Here is an 18342-nt window from a genome sequence, read left to right as displayed (position 1 = left end):
CGATAGGGCTGCCGTTTATCATCACTACTTTTCACACTAGTGATTGAACCACTGGGTGAGGCTATTCAGCGAGACCCCAAAATATCTGCTTCAGACATAGGACTAGAGTCATATAAAATTACATTGTACGTGGATGATGTTCTAATTTTCTTATCAAACCCTGCTATATCAGTGCACCATCTTATACAATGCATCAATTCATTTAGCCCCTTTTCAGGTTATAGAATCAACTTTACTAAATCAGAGGCTATGCCTCTGGGGAATCTGCAGCAGGTACCTGACACTCGGGGTATTTTCCCCTTTAAATGGTCACAGGCAGGTTTTGTTTGCCTTGGCATATTTATCACACCTATATTTGATCAATTGTTCAAAGCTAACTCTGCACAGTTATTTGACAAAATCAAACAGGATCTTGAGCAATTGAGCACTCTTCCTATTTCTTGGCTTGGCCAAATATCCTTGCTCAAAGTGAACATTCTTCCTCCTCTGCTCTACCCAATACAAATGATTCCAGTCATTTTTACCAAACAAATACTTAAAAAAAATAAATGGCTGGTTTGCTTCTTTCATCTGGAACAAAAAAAGACCGTGTACTAAAATGTCTAAGTTACAGCTTCCCAGTAGTCTAGGGGGTCTGGATTTTCCAGACATCAAAACATAACAATTGTTCCTTTTTATTTTATGTGGTTGACTGGGTTTGCAGGGACCCTTCCTCAACTTGGCCATACATTGAAGCTTCACAAGCAAAATGCCCTCTTATTAATTTGCTTTTCCTCAATAAGATGAAACTAGTTAAGGAATAATGTTGCAATCCAATAACAATTAATACAGTCGGGGCTTGGAGGGCGGTGTGACAAATTGAGGGCAACACAGCGAAAATATCACTCTTCACTCCGGCAGTCCAGATTTTCAGTATGGCATATTGGATTCTCGATTTAAACTTTGCATTTCTAAGGGTATTTTCCATCTAGGAGATTTGTTTGATGAAGGAACGATGATGTCTTTTAGTCAAATAGTACAGAAATTTAACATACCCAACAATGATCTTTTTCGTTTCTTCCAGATAAGAGATTGTATACAAGAAAAAAAATCATTGCTAACTGATTTCTATAGTTCTGACATAGAAAAGAGGCAGTTTCGTTCTAAAGTTGAAATCTCCATTAGTACTTTTTACAGCATTCTGAGGGAATGTTCTTGTGAGCAGCTGGGAAGGGTCTGGGAGGAAGAGCCAGGAGTAGAAATTACAGCTGAAACATGGGAAGACATCTGTGATAATGCAAAGAAGATTTCAGTTTGTAATAGAACTAAAGCATTGCAACTCAAAATTCTGCACAGAGCCCATCTGACTCCAGATCGTCTCTCGAAATTTAAGATGGGGGTTTCTCCAATGTGTTCTAAATGTAAATACTGGAACTTCCACCCACTGTTTTTGGACTCATCCCAAACTTCTGGCATACTGGAGTGATATTTTGGGTGAAATGGAAAAGATTCTGAAGATGGAGTTTGAAATGGACCCAGTGTCTTTTCTCTTGGGCTTACCCAGCAATCGTAATATTAACACACTTCAGAGAAAACTGCTTAACATCCTGACTTTTTGTGCTAGGAAGAACATTTTACGTCGTTGGATATCCGATAAGGCCTTTGGACTTTTTGGTTGGCGTAAATTAATCATGGATTCATTTCTTTGGACTTCTTGACATGTATGGTACATTCAAAAACAAATAGTTTTCATAAGACATGGCAACCTTTTCTGCAGTATATAGATGTAAACCTGTCTGCTATACTAATAAGGGCTTTGTATAGGATGTGGTGATGTCTATATTTTGCTGGAAGTGTTCTGATACCTGATATCAGTGAGCGGAAGAAATGTAAATGTTACTGTATCTGGAACTTGAAAGTTTTGTTATGCTGAGCAAAAAATAATTAAACTAAATTTTTTAAAAAAGGCGCTGCTGACGTTGGGCAACAGCTCACTGGTAGCTCAAGAGGCAAAAAATACAACTAAAAACTTTATTAATGACACATTTTCTGGGGTAAATTGTGGTAAACTATCACTGCCAACAATGAAGAGGCAAGCGAGGGTGTAGCTGACTTGAGGGATGAGCAAAGTAGGAACATAATGTGTTTGAGATGGTGTCGGAGATGGAGTCGGAGTGAGTGATTCAGTGAGGAGTCAGGGCAGAGGAATTTTGATGCCCGTCTATCTAAACCAAGTGTCAGGTTGGATTGCTCTAAGCACTGAGCTGATTTGGAGAGGTCGAGAATGGCTTCAGGCTGGGCAGCAAGGTCTAGGTCCAGAGCTTATCGTTGCAGTGGGGCGCAGGTCCTATTGCGAGACATGCCCAGTATTTGGACAATGTAAATGTTGGCGCAGATGGACTGGAGAGGCAGGGTGTTGGGGCTGGAGGTGAGGTTTGGGCTGATTTTGATCACCCTCCCACAGCGGTTACTCCTCACCTCACAACGTTGAGGCTGAGGCTGCACCGGCTGCTATGTGCTTCATGTCTACGAGCTTTGCGGTAATCTGCCCCACTATATGATGAGCGGAGACCACGGCTTTGTGCCTGCTCTGGGGTTCAGGTCTATGGGTTCAAAATGCCGCTGCTGGCTTCTGTTGTTCGCACGATTTTTGTTTTTCTCTTTCTCTGCGCATTGGGTGTTGGTCTTTCTTTTTTTGAACCGGTTATTTTGGATTTCGTGTTTGGTGGCTGCCCATAAGCAGAGTAAGCTCAAGGTTATATAATTTATACATACTTTGATAATACATGTACTTTGAATCCTCTCCAATAGTTTGCCGAACGCTGATTTATAATTCCCAGTATCATCTCCATTACCTTGCTTGCACAACAGAACAATATTTACCACCTTCCAATTCCTCTGTCCAGGGAGGACACAGAGATCACAGTCAAAGCCCCAGTAATCTCTTCCTTCACTTTTTGTAGTTACCTACAGTACTGTACATCCCTTCTGGCCCAGGCATTTTTCTATCCTAACTTTTTATTCAGAAGCTCCAACACCTCTTTCTTAACCTCAACATGCTTTGGTATGTTACCCTGTTCCATCTTGTGCTCACATTCAAGTCCCTCGCCCTCATTAACAGTGAAGCAAAGTACGGATTAAGGGCATCTTGCACCTCTTACACCTCCTTTATCCCTGATTGGCCTACTCTCACTCTGGTCAGTCAACTGTTCTTCAAAGACAGGTACATGTTGAATGCCTTAGGGTTTTCCTTAATCTTCTTCACTAAGATCTTCTCATGCTCCCTTCTAGATCTGCTAATTTCATTATTAAACTCCTTCCTGGCTACTTTATAATGGTCGAGAGCTCCAAGTGATAGTACTTAACTCCATTCCTGTCAAGACTTGGACAGAGCAAAGCAATTCTTCGCTGCTGTTTTGTATTCTGCCTTCCCTGAGTTACTGGACTTTCAAATCAACCAGCTCTGAAGACTAGTGGTATTCATTTAATGTTGAGATGTTCCTTTCAGCAGCAGTGTTGGCTTCATTTTCCATTTGAGAGTTTTAGTTAATGGCCCTGTTTGGCCTAGCGCTTATTGTTTTATTTTCCCTTTAACACTGTTCGTATTAAAGTCTGTGAACTATCAACCCGCTTCAGTGTCTCTCACTCTGCACTTGGGCCATATCCGAACCGTGGTGACAGCAAGTCTCGACCAGAAAGACGGACCCAGCAGAGAGAGAGTAGCTGAACTTGGCCGTGAGGTTCACTGGTCAGGTATGAGATAAGCGACAGGCAATGGAATCTGTTCTCGGTGAAGTTACAGAGGCAAGGAGGCAGATAACCTCGTGCTGACAGGCCAAGTCTCACTTGGAGGAACAGGTATCGTCCCAGCCACAGCTGTTCAACAGCTCACCACAGATAATTGGACTCAGGTGTCTGTGACTTCCACACTCCGTCCACAAACTTACCATGAAAAGCCAGCATCAGCTGACAATCATTAATGTTCTCGCCAGCTCAATTCAGCAGCTTCAGATCGCTTAAATCCCAGTCCCAGCATTTCGCAGGTCCTCATTCTCTGCTGGCCCGACAATCTCTGTTACTAATGCTCCCACTGCCACTCCCAGACCAGAGCCGACTCCCACAACCTTTCAGGAACCGAGTATTCCACCACCAGGCAGATATATTGGTGATCCCGATGGTTGATGGAATTTTATTACTCAATGCAAGCTGACATTCCAAGTCCAGCCTGGTCGATTTGGTGATGAAGCATGAAAATTGGCATACATGGTCAATCTTCTTGACGGACTTCCGCTCAGCCTGTTCAAAACTTTACAGGAACAAGGATACCCCACAGCCCAGTCACTCCGACACTTCATGGCAAAGTTAAGGAGGGTTTTGATCTTCCAGTACGGGGTCAGGAGGCTGCTCACCTACTCTTGGACCTGCACCAAGGCAGAGGAACGATGAGAGCCTATGCAGTCAAATTCCATACCCTTGCAGGACAGACAGGATGGACTGAGAGATCCCTCATCACTGCCTTCCAGCGTGGACTGTATACAGGGGTCCGGCACGAGATCACAGTCTGGGATGAGCAGGGTAGCCTGGATGATCTGATTAATCTGGCTATTCGCGTTGACGACCGGGGGACTGAGTGGCGCAGAGAAAGAATGTTTCAGACCTCCTACCAGATCACCATCTTTCCTCGCCCTCTCCCCCTCCCTCACCACCCAGCCCACGGAGGAGCCTATGCAAGTGGGGCACAGGCGCCTGTCTCAGGAGGAATGAGAACAGGTTCCTGCCTTTACTGTGGTGATCCAGGACACTTCCAGGCGGCATCCCCGTCAGCGGGGAGGGGAATCCTGGCGGGTCGGTTCTCAGCTTCCCCCAATTCTGTAACGCTTGCAGCTTCCTTGTCGTGCAGGTCTCAGCTCGCAGCCTCCTTGTCCTGGAGGTCTCAGCTCGCAGCCTCCTTGTCCTGGAGGTCTCAGCTCGCAGCTTCCTTGTCGTGGAGGTCTCAGCTCGCAGCTTCCTTGTCGTGCAGGTCTCAGCTTGCAGCCTCCTTGTCGTGGAGGTCTCAGCTCGCAGCTTCCTTGTCGTGCAGGTCTCAGCTTGCAGCTTCCTTGTCGTGCAGGTCTCAGCTTGCAGCTTCCTTGTCGTGCAGGTCTCAGCTCGCAGCTTCCTTGTCGTGCAGGTCTCAGCTCGCAACTTCCTTGTCGTGCAGGTCTCAGCTCGCAGCTTCCTTGTCGTGCAGGTCTCAGCTCGCAGCTTCCTTGTCGTGCAGGTCTCAGCTCGCAGCTTCCTTGTCCTGGAGGTCTCAGCTCGCAGCTTCCTTGTCGTGCAGGTCTCAGCTCGCAACTTCCTTGTCGTGCAGGTCTCAGCTCGCAGCTTCCTTGTCGTGCAGGTCTCAGCTCGCAGCTTCCTTGTCCTGGAGGTCTCAGCTCGCAGCTTCCTTGTCCTGGAGGTCTCAGCTCGCAGCTTCCTTGTCCTGGAGGTCTCAGCTCGCAGCTTCCTTGTCCTGGAGGTCTCAGCTCGCAGCCTCCTTGTCCTGGAGGTCTCAGCTCGCAGCCTCCTTGTCCTGGAGGTCTCAGCTCGCAGCTTCCTTGTCGTGGAGGTCTCAGCTCGCAGCTTCCTTGTCGTGCAGGTCTCAGCTTGCAGCCTCCTTGTCGTGGAGGTCTCAGCTCGCAGCTTCCTTGTCGTGCAGGTCTCAGCTTGCAGCTTCCTTGTCGTGCAGGTCTCAGCTTGCAGCTTCCTTGTCGTGCAGGTCTCAGCTCGCAGCTTCCTTGTCGTGCAGGTCTCAGCTCGCAACTTCCTTGTCGTGCAGGTCTCAGCTCGCAGCTTCCTTGTCGTGCAGGTCTCAGCTCGCAGCTTCCTTGTCGTGCAGGTCTCAGCTCGCAGCTTCCTTGTCCTGGAGGTCTCAGCTCGCAGCTTCCTTGTCGTGCAGGTCTCAGCTCGCAACTTCCTTGTCGTGCAGGTCTCAGCTCGCAGCTTCCTTGTCGTGCAGGTCTCAGCTCGCAGCTTCCTTGTCCTGGAGGTCTCAGCTCGCAGCTTCCTTGTCCTGGAGGTCTCAGCTCGCAGCTTCCTTGTCCTGGAGGTCTCAGCTCGCAGCTTCCTTGTCCTGGAGGTCTCAGCTCGCAGCTTCCTTGTCCTGGAGGTCTCAGCTCGCAGCTTCCTTGTCGTGCAGGTCTCAGCTCGCAGCTTCCTTGTCCTGGAGGTCTCAGCTCGCAGCCTCCTTGTCCTGGAGGTCTCAGCTCGCAGCTTCCTTGTCGTGCAGGTCTCAGCTCGCAGCCTCCTTGTCCTGGAGGTCTCAGCTCGCAGCTTCCTTGTCGTGCAGGTCTCAGCTCGCAGCTTCTTTGTCCTGGAGGTCTCAGCTCGCTGCTTCCTTGTCCTGGAGGTCTCAGCTCGCAGCTTCCTTGTCATGGAGGTCTCTGCTCGCAGCTTCCTTGTCGTGCAGGTCTCAGCTCGCAGCTTCCTTGTCGTGCAGGTCTCAGCTCGCAGCTTCCTTGTCGTGGACGTCTCAGCTCGCAGCTTCCTTGTCGTGGAGGTCTCTGCTCGCAGCTTCCTTGTCGTGCAGGTCTCAGCTCGCAGCTTCCTTGTCCTGGAGGTCTCAGCTCGCAGCTTCCTTGTCGTGGAGGTCTCAGCTCGCAGCTTCCTTGTCGTGGAGGTCTCAGCTCGCAGCCTCCTTGTCCTGGAGGTCTCAGCTCGCAGCTTCCTTGTCCTGGAGGTCTCAGCTCACAGCTTCCTTGTCCTGGAGGTCTCAGCTCACAGCTTCCTTGTCCTGGAGGTCTCAGCTCGCAGCTTCCTTGTCGTGGAGGTCTCAGCTCGCAGCTTCCTTGTCGTGGAGGTCTCAGCTCGCAGCCTCCTTGTCCTGGAGGTCTCAGCTCACAGCTTCCTTGTCGTGGAGCTCTCAGCTCGCAGCTTCCTTGTCCTGGAGGTCTCAGCTCGCAGCTTCCTTGTCGTGGAGGTCTCAGCTCGCAGCTTCCTTGTCGTGGAGGTCTCAGCTCGCAGCCTCCTTGTCCTGGAGGTCTCAGCTCACAGCTTCCTTGTCCTGGAGGTCTCAGCTCGCTGCTTCCTTGTCGTGCAGGTCTCAGCTCGCAGCTTCCTTGTCCTGGAGGTCTCAGCTCGCTGCTTCCTTGTCGTGGAGGTCTCAGCTCGCTGCTTCCTTGTCCTGGAGGTCTCAGCTCGCAGCTTCCTTGTCGTGGAGGTCTCTGCTCGCAGCTTCCTTGTCGTGCAGGTCTCAGCTCGCAGCTTCCTTGTCGTGCAGGTCTCAGCTCGCAGCTTCCTTGTCGTGGAGGTCTCAGCTCGCAGCTTCCTTGTCGTGGAGGTCTCAGCTCGCAGCTTCCTTGTCGTGGAGGTCTCTGACTCATGAACTTAAGGCGTTTATTGACTGCGGTGCAGCCGGGAATCTGATGGACATCTCTCTCTCTCAAAGGGGTGGGGGAGCTCCAACTCAGGAATTAAAAGAAAAGATCAACGTCAAGGCACTGGACGATCGACCTCTGAGAACTGGCCAGATCCACCTTCCACCCAACCCCAACAACTGGTGCTCGAAGCAACCATCATGAAGAAATATCTTTCTGTCTGGTTAATTCACCCGAACTGCCACACTTGATTCAACATGTGTTCAGGCTCCATGGCTTTCCTCAAGACATAGTGTCTGATCGTGGACCACAGTTCACTTCCCGCTTGTGGAGGGCTTTCTGCTCTCTCGTCGGAGCCACGGCCAGTCTCCCATGTGGCTTCCACCCCCAATCTAATGGCCAGACTGAGAGAGTGAACCAGGAGTCAGAGACAAACCCTGCACTGTCTTACCCCCTTCATGTTGTTCACTAGTATGTCAAGAGAGTGAAAAGAAAACCAGGATGCACAATATAATGTTGTTGCTATTGTGAAAGTGCGATGTAGGTACACAAATAGAGGGCAAAGGCTATGTCGAAGTTAGTTTCAGAGATCCAGAGCTCACCTTTAGCATATGAGAAATCTATTCAAGAGGGACAGGAACTGCACTCGAGTCTGGTGGGATGTGCTTTCAGGTTTTTCTCATTTCTGCCCAACAGGAGGGTTGAGAAGAGAGAATGAGGCAGCTGGAAGAGTAGAGGGAGTCAAGTGAGTGGAGGCTGGTTGTGTGAGGTTAAATGCGTTGAGGCAGAGCTAGAGTGTGAGTGGTTACTTAGATTTATTGTGCTACTCACAGGCTTACAACAGCAACATTTCACTTAAGGATGCTGTATAACTTGCTATATGTTTCACTATTGATGACAAGTTCCTTCTTTAACTATATCATGATTTAAAATGCATGCATGACAAGAGAATGTTATAGCACTTCCTGAAACAGCAATCTCACTTTACGTATAAACGTGAGGAAGTCTGCATATGCTGGACATCCAAAGCAAGGCACACAAAATGCTGGAGGAACTCAGCAGGTCAGGCAGCATCTATGGAAATGAATAAACAGATGGCATTTTGGGCCAGGATTCTTCTTCAGCGCTGAAAAAGGAGGAAGACTGCACTTTACACCTATTGACAATTAGTAACATCTAGCAAATCTCATATGAATCAGCAGAAGTTATAAAAAAGACCAACCATGACCATCATTGATATGTTGAAAGATTTAAATTATAATTTGTTTTCAATTTATAGAAAGAACTAAGTCAGAGTAATACAACATTTTTAAAATAGCAGCACAATAGATACGACATTCCAGCCTACAAACCGAACATCTGTAACAACTTTCAATACCAAGTTCTTGAAAGAGCTATAGAAGTTCATGGTACAACCAATGCAGATAATGCAGTACTAAATTCTGGAATGTATTTGCTACCCTAAAATAACTGTATTTAGATGATGAATTACCATAATACTGCTCCCTAAGAGTTGAGGTTCTTGGCATGTTTTGAGTTCAGTGGTGCCTAGTAACCAACAAAGATACCTTCTTTCTGACCCATTTTCACACAGCCCCTTCCGTAACCAAAGTGCAGATATGATTTTTTTTTTTTACAACCTCTCTTCTTGAATGACCCGTCTTGGGAATATGTTACAGATGGCAATGATTTTCATTTATCTGTATTGTAATATCGACAAAGCCAAATTTATTACTTACCAAGTTGTGTTGAAGAAGATCGCAGAAAGATGTCTCCTTAACCCATTCCCTTCCCCATTGTGATTCTGCTCAAAAAATGGTTATAGTTAGAAACTATATCCAAAAGGCAATGGAGTCTACATACACAAAGCAGAATGATGTAAAAATATGTTTTTTCCCATCATTGACAGCAGAATCACTGTCTTTCTCAACAACCAGAGTTGTTCAAGCTGGTATGAGAAGTTGCAGCTAATGATTGCAGCTGGAAACAAGATGTCAAGTATCACCAAAAGCTTTGAGAGAAAGATGCTGGGAACCGTGAGCAGAACAGCACAGTGAAGAAGGATCACATAATTGACACCTGGTCAGTATCAACTGAAACTAGAGCTGACACAGTTTTACAGGCCTGTGAACTACCCGCTGGTAAACCTTCCCACAGTGAAACATTGGGAGAACAGGATAACTAAATGAGGATGCTTTGGGAACTGACTGTTTGTGGAAGGAAAGATTTGATAAATTGCTTTTGCAGCTCTTAAACCAAAAGGTTGAGATAATGATGGAATGGTGTCAGTGGGAATTTGAAGGAGCTAAGAGAAAAACATACTCATGTGGATATGGGAATGTATATGTCACAAATGAACCTTCAGGATTGTATAGGAGATAAGCAAGGAGATAAATGTGTTGAGCAGAGAACAGATGTGAAGAATGTTGAAGTGAAAACAAGTTTGTAGAAGATTTGTGAAAGTACAACAAATCTGGACAGGCATTAGAACAAAGAAAGCTTCAAGAAGATTAGAAGAAAAATGTGTAAAAGGGGCTGTCTGAGATGTGAACCTGGCCAGTGTTGTTATTTATAATTGTTTTTAATACTCATGGGTCGTATTTAAATCCAAGCCATGTGTCTTGTGATTTAGTACAAAACGTGTCATGTTGGAAAAGTAAAGCAAATGTGAAATTATTATAAACATGAGAAAGTCTGCAGATGCTGGAAATCCAAAGCAACACACACAAAATGCTGGAGGAACTCAGCAGGTCCAGCAGCATCTGTGGAAAAGGGTAAACAGTCAACATTTTGGGCCATCAGTGCTGGAAAGGAAGGGGGAATATACCAGAATAAAAAGGTTGGGGGAGGGGAAACAAGATAGCTAGAAGGTGATAGGTGAAGCCAGGTAGGTAAAGGGCTGGAGAGGAAGTAATCTGATAGGAGAGAAGAGTGAACCATGGAAGAAAGGGAAGGTGGAGGGGACTTAGGGGGAGGTGAGAAGAGGGAAGAGTGAGGAATAGAGGAAAAGTTTCATTTCTTTGAAACTTCAGCTAAGTGGGGCAGCTGCTTAATTGGGTCAAAATGTACTGACCCAATGTGTCCCAATTAACTAGAATCCAGAGCATATTATACCCAAAGACAGAAGCAGCGATGAAACAATTTGATTGAACCCATTAGAGTTGTTTATAGTGAGGTGAACTCTTAAATTAGTGCTTCTGACTGTAAATAATGGAGAATTGTTGAGGGTCAGTAAAATAAGCCACTGATGCTTTATTCTGCTTTGTGGCCATTTTCTGATGATCAATGGGGCACAGAAGGAATGCTAATTGTGATATTGTTTGAAATATTATTGCCTACAGTTACATGACAAAAGTATTATCACCTATTTGTCACTCTTCCACTGAACATTCTATAGGTTCTGCTGTGGGCTGCCAGTGAACTGGTTTATTATTGATGAAGGTCGCACAGGTTCAATACTTGGTGTTAATCCTTTCTGCCATATTATTTTTCAGTCGATGAGAATGTTAATGTTCCTACAAAATAAACCAGGAGTTTCACAAAATGATCACAATTAATGCTTGGCAGCAACTAGGATCATAGGTGATTAAAATTCTGTCATAAAAATTGCAAGAATAAAATTCAAATCAAAATATTTTAAGCTTGCTTTAAAAACAGCAATCTCCATGTTTTCATAGATGTGGTCGCCACACTACAGATTCGGCTGCACAGCAAACTTGGCAACTGTGCACGTGTCAGTTAATTATTATTTCATTATGGCGTCATTTAACTCCCGTTTTGTTGTAGCGCTTGCCAAGACTTGAGCAAATCACAGCAACGTTATGCAGCCTACTTGTATTCGGCCTTGCCTGAGAAAGTGGACTATTGAGTCAACTGGAGACTAGCGGTATTCGCTTTATATTTAGATATTCCCTTTCAGCCATGGTGTTGGTGTTTCCAGTTGAGATTTCCGTTAACGATCCTGTTTGGCCTAACGTTTATTGTTTTCTTTTCCCTCTAAATCTGTTCTCATTAAAGTCTGTGAACTATCGACCTGCTTCAGTGTCTCTCACTCTGCACTTGGGCCATATCCGAGCGTAGTGATGTACCATCAATAACTCTCTGAGATGTGAGGTGAGATATCGGCTTTTACTGACTGGAAGAAAGAACAAGCAGCAATTGACCACCATGCTACATCCTGGAGACTGAGGACAGGGCCCAGGCCCCAATTGCCTTTATACCGGGGTCTGTGGGAGGAGCCACAGGAGCAGTCAGCGGGGGGGGCGTGTCCAGACAGGTATATGCAGTTCACCACATGTAGTAATAGCAAGTCTTGACCACACAATGATGGACCAGACAGACAGAGAGCAGCTGACCTTGGCCCTGAGATTTATTGGTCAGGTAGGGGGTAATTGAATCTGTTCTGAGGGAAATTACTGCAGCAATGATGAAGATAATCTCGTGCTGACAAGCCCTGTCTCATGTAGAGCAACTGTCCCACAGCTCACCACAGACAATCGGAGTCAGGTGTCTGCAATTTCCGCGCTCAAGGCCGCCGTCCATGAGCTCACAGTGGACAGCCAGGGGTCAGCTGACAGCCATTAGCCTTCTTGCCAATGCAATTCTGCAACCTTTGGCCACTTCAGTCCCACTCCCTGCACCTCACAGGTCTTCTTTTTGCTGCTGTCCCGACAACCTCTGCCACGATTACTCCCACTCCTGCACTCAGTCCAGAACTGACTCCTGCTTTCAGACCATCACAGACTCCCATGTCCATACAAGAGCCGAATATTCCACCACTGGGCAGATACTCTAGTGGCTGCAGAATTTTTTTTTCTGCTCGCAACCTTTTTTTAGTAATTTTTTTATGAGTTTCTATAATGCAACAAAACAAAAAAAAAATTTATACAGTGCAAAACAAACATATCCAATCATAACCATTAAGAAAAAACACACATGGTAGAATTGTATAAGGTTAGGCTGCAGAAATGTTATTACCTAATACAAGCTGACGTTCCAAGCCCAGCCTGGTCGTTTTGGTAACAATGCATGAAAACTGGTGTACATGGTCAATTTTCTTGACAGGCCTCCACTCAGCTTGTTCACTGCCTTACGGGAGCAAGGATACCCGCACCCCAGTCGTTCTGACATTTCATTGCGGAGTTAAGGAGGATTTTGACCTTCCAGTATGAGTTCATGAAGCTGTTCAGGTGGACCTGCGCCAAGGCCGAGGGACGACGAGGGTCTATGCAGTCAAATTCCGCATGCTTGCAGTAGAGACAGGTTGGAATGAGAAATCTTTTATCACTGCCTTCCAGCGTGGACTGAACACAGGGCTCCGGCATGAGATCGATGTTTGTGATGAGCAGGATAGTCTGGATGACCTGATTAATCTGGCTATGCAAGTTGACAATCAGGGGACTGCGTGGCACAGGGATATAATGGTTCTAACTTCCTACTGTCTTTCCTCCATCACCCTCATCATGCAGCACCTAGCCCGCAGAGGAGCCTATGCAAGTGGGGCACATGCGCCTGTCTTGGGAGGAACGTGAACAGTGCAGAACGGGGTCCTGCCTCCATGATGGTGGTCCAGGACATTTCTGGGCAGCATGTCCCAAGTATCCAGTAAAGACAGGATACCCATCATGTTCACAGCTTCCTTGTTGTGGGGGTCTTGGGCCCATGAACGGGCATTTATCAACTCTAGTGCAGCCAGGGATCTCATGGTCCTCTCTCTAGCTCAAAGATGGGATGTTCCAAAAGAGAAAATATCAACGTCAAGGCCCTGGATCATCAACGTCTGGCCAAATCCACTTTTCCTCCAAACCCCTCAAATCTGTGCTCAAAAGCAAGCAAAATGAACAAAACTCATCCAGTCTGGTCGATTCACCTGAACTGCCACTGGTGCTTGGTCTCCCTGGGGTTATCTTGGCATAACCCATGGATTGATTGGTCTCTGAAAGCACTCCAAGAGTGGGGACGGCCATGCCTGTCTACCTGTCTGGGTCCAGCTCAAGCTCTGTTCCATGAATCCCTTCCTGTGTCAGCTAAGGATGTGGACATATCTGAGATCCAGCTGAACATGATGATCTTCTCGAGGTCTTCAGTAAAAGGAAGGCCACGTCCCAGCCCCACACCAGCCATGTGGCTGTGCCACAGACTTCCTAGCTGGCACGAGTCCTCCCAGCTCTTTTCCCTCTCTCGTCCCCAAACGGTGGCCATGGAGGAGTACATCAAGGAGGCACTGAGCATGGGGTTTATCCGTCCATCAACCTCGCTGGCAGGAGCAGGCTTTTTTCCTGAGCAAGAAAGATGGCAAGCTCCATCCCTGCATCGATTATCAGCCCCTGAACAACATCAGTATGAAGAATCGCACCTTCTGTCCCTGCTGGCATCTGCATTCAAACACCTCCAGGGAGCAACCATATTTTGCAGAATTGATTTGTACAATGCTTACAATTTGGTTTGTATCAAAGAAGGGGATGAGTAGAAGATGGCTTTCAACACCTCTAACAGCCAATATGAGTACCTTGTTATGCCCTTTGGTCTCACCAAAGGATCCACTGTTTTCCAGGTCTTAGTTAACGATGTGCTCAGGGACAAGCTGAATCGGTTTGTTTTTGTGTTTTAGTCGACATCCTTATCTACTCCAGCTGTCATCAGGAACACACCCAGCATGTCCGGAGGGTTCTCAGACAGCTCCTCTCTTCTTCACCCAGTTTAATTTCATCCTCACCTATTGTCCCAGCAGCAAGAATACTAAGGCCCACACTCTCTCCAGGCAGTTTGATGGATCTGAGGACTATGCCAATCCAGAGCCCATTCCTCCTCACTCATGTATCACTGCTCTGGTGATCTGGGGAGTAGATGTGGAGGTGAGGGCCGCCCAGTAGTCTGACCCAGGCCCAGGTGAAGGACTTCCCAACCGGCTGTTTATTCCTACTGTGGTGCATTCCGAAGTATTAGAATGGAGTCACTCTTCCCATCTGGCTGACTATCCAAAAATTCACATGACCCGTGAGTTTACTAAGAGACAATTTTGGTGGCCATCTATGTCCCACCTGCACTCGGAACAAGACATCGCACCAATGTCTTGAGTGTCTGTTATGTCCACTGCCTGTGTCCCATCGCCCCTCGTCCCACCTCTCAGTAGATTCCATCACTGGGCTACCCCTGGCCAATAGAAACACCACTATTTTAGTTATTGTGGATCAATTTTCCAAGGCTGCCCACTTCATTGCGCTCCCCAAGCTCCCATCAGCTCATGAGACTGCCACACTCATGGATCGACATGTGTTCAGGCTTCATGGCTTTCCTTAAAACAGTGTCTGATCGTGGACCATGGTTCACTCTCTGCTTTTGGAGGGTTTTCTGCTCTCTTGTAGGAGCCATGGACAGCCTCCTGTCTGGCTTCCATCCCCAATCCAATGACCAGATTGAGAGAGTGTACCAGGAGTGGAGACAACCCTGCGCTGCCTTGCCTCTTCCAGCCCCGTGTCTTGGAGCTCCCAAGTGGTTTGGGCAGAGATCGCCAATAATAACCTCCAGTCACCCTTCACAATTAAGCCCCCCTTTGAATGCCAGAAAGGATTCCAGCCCCCACTCTTCCCTGACCAGGAGATCAACGCAGGAGTTCCTGCTGCTGAACCACACCTGGAGACGAGCCAGGGCTTCTCTGCTGCATGCCTAGAAACGACAAGCACAGCAGCCTGATCGGCTCCACCAACCGTTAGGGCTAAACAAGCCGGGGAGATCTGGTTAGATCTTCCCCTGAGAGTCGAGAGCCACAAACTGGCACTGCGCTACGTGGGACCATTTGTAGTGGAAAAGGCTGTCAACAAGGTGTTGTAAAGATCACATTGACCAGCATCATTGTAGATCCACCCAGTATTCCATGTTTCCGGGCTCAAGCCATTACTACCTCTCCCCTGGCCCACCTCCCCCTCCTCACTGCTTGGTAGATGGTTCCCTTGTCAATACAGTGCGGCACCTCCTGGCACCCTGAGCACATGATAAGGTCCAGTATCTCGTGGATTGGAAAAGGTCCTGAAGAACATTTTTGGATCCCAGCAATTTTTGGACAAGTTGCTCATCCAGGACTTCCAGCAGACACAGGTCAGTGGCACCTCAGGAGCTGCGCCTGAGGAGGGAGCCCTGTCACAACCACGGACTCGGCTGCGCAGCAGATTCAGCAATTGCGCTCCTGAATATGCACGTTTCAGCTGATTATTATTTCATTATGGTGGTATTTAACTTCCTTCTTTTCATCATAGCGCTTGTCGAGACTTGAGTAAAGCACAGCAATGTTACAGTGCCTGCTTGCATTCAGCCTTGCCTGAGAAAGTGCACCATCCAGTCAACTGTATAGTCCACTGACACCGAAGATTAGCGATAGTCGTTTTATATCTAGATATTCCTTTCAGTCGTAGAGTTGACATTGAGTTTTCCATTTGAGAGTTTTAGTGAGTTTTGGCCTTGTGTTTATTATTTTCTTTCCCTTAAAATCCTGTTTGCATTAAAGTCTGTGAACTATCGACCCTCTGCAGTGTCCCTGTCTTCGCACTTGTGACAGATCGGAGCAAACTGACGGAGGTGAACAGAAATGGTGGGTCCTTCCTTCAACTAATAAAATAGTGACATCACAAATACTCACTTTCTTCATCCCCTTGGAGCCAATACATACTTAAAAAATATTCTGCAGCCAACTCAAATATTATTGTTGGTATTAAGTGTGACCAGGGTTTGCTGCGAAGTAAAAATAATAACAATGAACAGAAACTGAAAGATAGCTTTTCAGGAAATCTACTTATTCTTTTTCAAGATCTGAGCATTTCTGGCAAGGCTGGCAAGGCCCACCCATAATTGCCCTCAGAAAGTTGACGGTGACTTGCTTTCTTCAATTGAGGAAGTGTTTCTTGTGAAGGTGGTTGTAAAGTGCTGCTGGATAGGAGTTTCAGGATTGAGATGAGAATATGCATTATCACGTCAGAATGGTGTACAATTTGAAAGCATATTTTAGCACTTGCCCCTCCTGGTGCTGGAGGTCATGTTTTGGGTAATGTTATTGCAACAACAACTTTGCATTCAGTGTTAGCAAGACCAAGGAACTGATGTGGACATCACATCATAGAAGGGTTGGCAGAACACACGTCAGTCCTCATTGAGGGGATCTGTGTTGGAAAGGGTGAGCAGCTTCAAGTTCCTGGGCTTCAAGATTTCAGAGGATCTAGCCTACATTGATGCAATCACAAAGAAGGCACAAAGTGGCTCTACTACATGAGGAGTTTGAGGAGATTTGGTATGTCACCAAATCTGACTGTGAGTGGCTGCATCACAGGCTAGTATGGAACCTCCATTGTATAGGGTTGCCAGAGGCTTTAGAAGGTTGTAGACTCATATACGTTCCACCATGAATATAACCCTCCCCACCCTTGAAGACATGTTCAAGAGGCAGAGCCTCAAGAAGGTGACATCCATTATTAAAGATCCAGGATATAAACTGATTTATTATCATTGGGGAAGAGATATAGGAGCCTGAAGACCCACACTGAATGTTTTAAGAACAGTTTCTTTCCCTGCACGTCAGATTTCGGAATGGTCCAGGGCCCCGTGAACATTTCCTCATTATTCACCTTCGGCACCATTAATTAATTTTTATGTTTCTCACTTTTCTGCTACCACAAAATGCTACCACAAAATGATAAGTTTCATGACATGAGTCAGTGACAATAACCCTAATATAATCTGTATAACCTAATATAACCTGATGTGACCATATAACTATATAACAATTACAGCATGGGAACAGGGCCCATCTCGGCCCTTCTAGTCCGTGCCGACGCTTACACTCACCTAGTCCCACTGGCCCGCACTCAGCCCATAACCCTCCATTCCTTTCCTGTCCTTATACCTATCCAATTTTACTTTAAATGACAATAAAGAAACCTGCCTCTACAACTTCTACTGGAAGCTCATTCCACACAGCTACCACTCTCTGAGTAAAGAAATTCCCCCTCGTGTTACCCTTAAACTTTTGCCCTCTAACTCTCAGATCATGTCCTCTTATTTGAATCTCCCCTGCTCTCAATGCAAAAAGCCTATCCACGTCAATTCGATCTATCCCCCTCATTATTTTAAATACCTCTATCAAGTCCCCCCTCAACCTTCTACGCTCCAAAGAATAAAGACTTAACTTGTTCAGCCTTTCCCTGTAACTTAGGTACTGAAACCCAGGTAACATTCTAGTAAATCTTCTCTGTACTCTCTCTATTTTGTTGATACCTTTCCCCTAATTTGGTGACCAGAACCGTACACAATACTCCAAATTCGGCCTTACCAATGCCTTGTACAATTTTAACATTCCATCCCAACTCCTATACACAATACTCTGATTTATAAAGGCCAACATACCAAAAGCTTTCTTCACCACCCTATCCACATGAGATCCCACTTTCAGGGAACTATGCACTGTTATTCCTAGATCACTCTGTTCTACTGCATTCTTCAATGCCCTACCATTTACCATGTATGTCCTATTTGGATTATTCCTACCAAAATGTAGCACCTCACACTTATCAGCATTAAACTCCATCTGCCATCATTCAGCACACTCTTCAAACTGGCTTAAATCTCTGTGCAAGCTTTGAAAACCTACTTCATTATCCACAACGCCACCTACCTTAGTATCATCTGCATACTTACTAATCCAATTTACCACCCCATCACTCAGATCATTAATGTATATGACAAACAACATTGGACCCAATACAGATCCCTGAGGCACACCACTAGTCACCGGCCTCTAACCTGACAAACAGTTATCCACCACTACTCTCTGGCATCTCCCATCTAGCCACTGTTGAATCCATTTTACTACTTCAATATTAATACCTAATGATTGAACCTTCCTAACTAACCTTCCGTGCAGAACCTTGTCAAAGGCCTTACTGAAGTCCATATAGACAACATTCACTGCCTTCCCCTCGTCAACTTTCCTCGTAACCTCTTCAAAAAATTCAATAAGGTTTGTCAAACATGACCTTCCACG

At 46.3% G+C, this 18342-nt stretch overlaps 1 long non-coding RNA gene across 1 annotated transcript in view; it reads right to left on the bottom strand.

The window, feature by feature from the left end:
- LOC132393063 (uncharacterized) overlaps positions 1-18342 on the bottom strand; it is a 304632-nt gene that overhangs the window by 65716 nt on the left and 220574 nt on the right. Inside the window, exon 3 of the long non-coding RNA XR_009511741.1 lies at positions 9056-9120. This is a non-coding gene — a long non-coding RNA (uncharacterized LOC132393063). The remainder of the gene's footprint in view (positions 1-9055; positions 9121-18342) is intronic.

The sequence above is a fragment of the Hypanus sabinus genome, chromosome 4 (assembly GCF_030144855.1).
Source record: "Hypanus sabinus isolate sHypSab1 chromosome 4, sHypSab1.hap1, whole genome shotgun sequence".
NCBI classification, from domain to species: Eukaryota; Metazoa; Chordata; class Chondrichthyes; order Myliobatiformes; family Dasyatidae; genus Hypanus; species Hypanus sabinus.
This window is presented reverse-complemented; position numbering and strand designations above follow the sequence as displayed.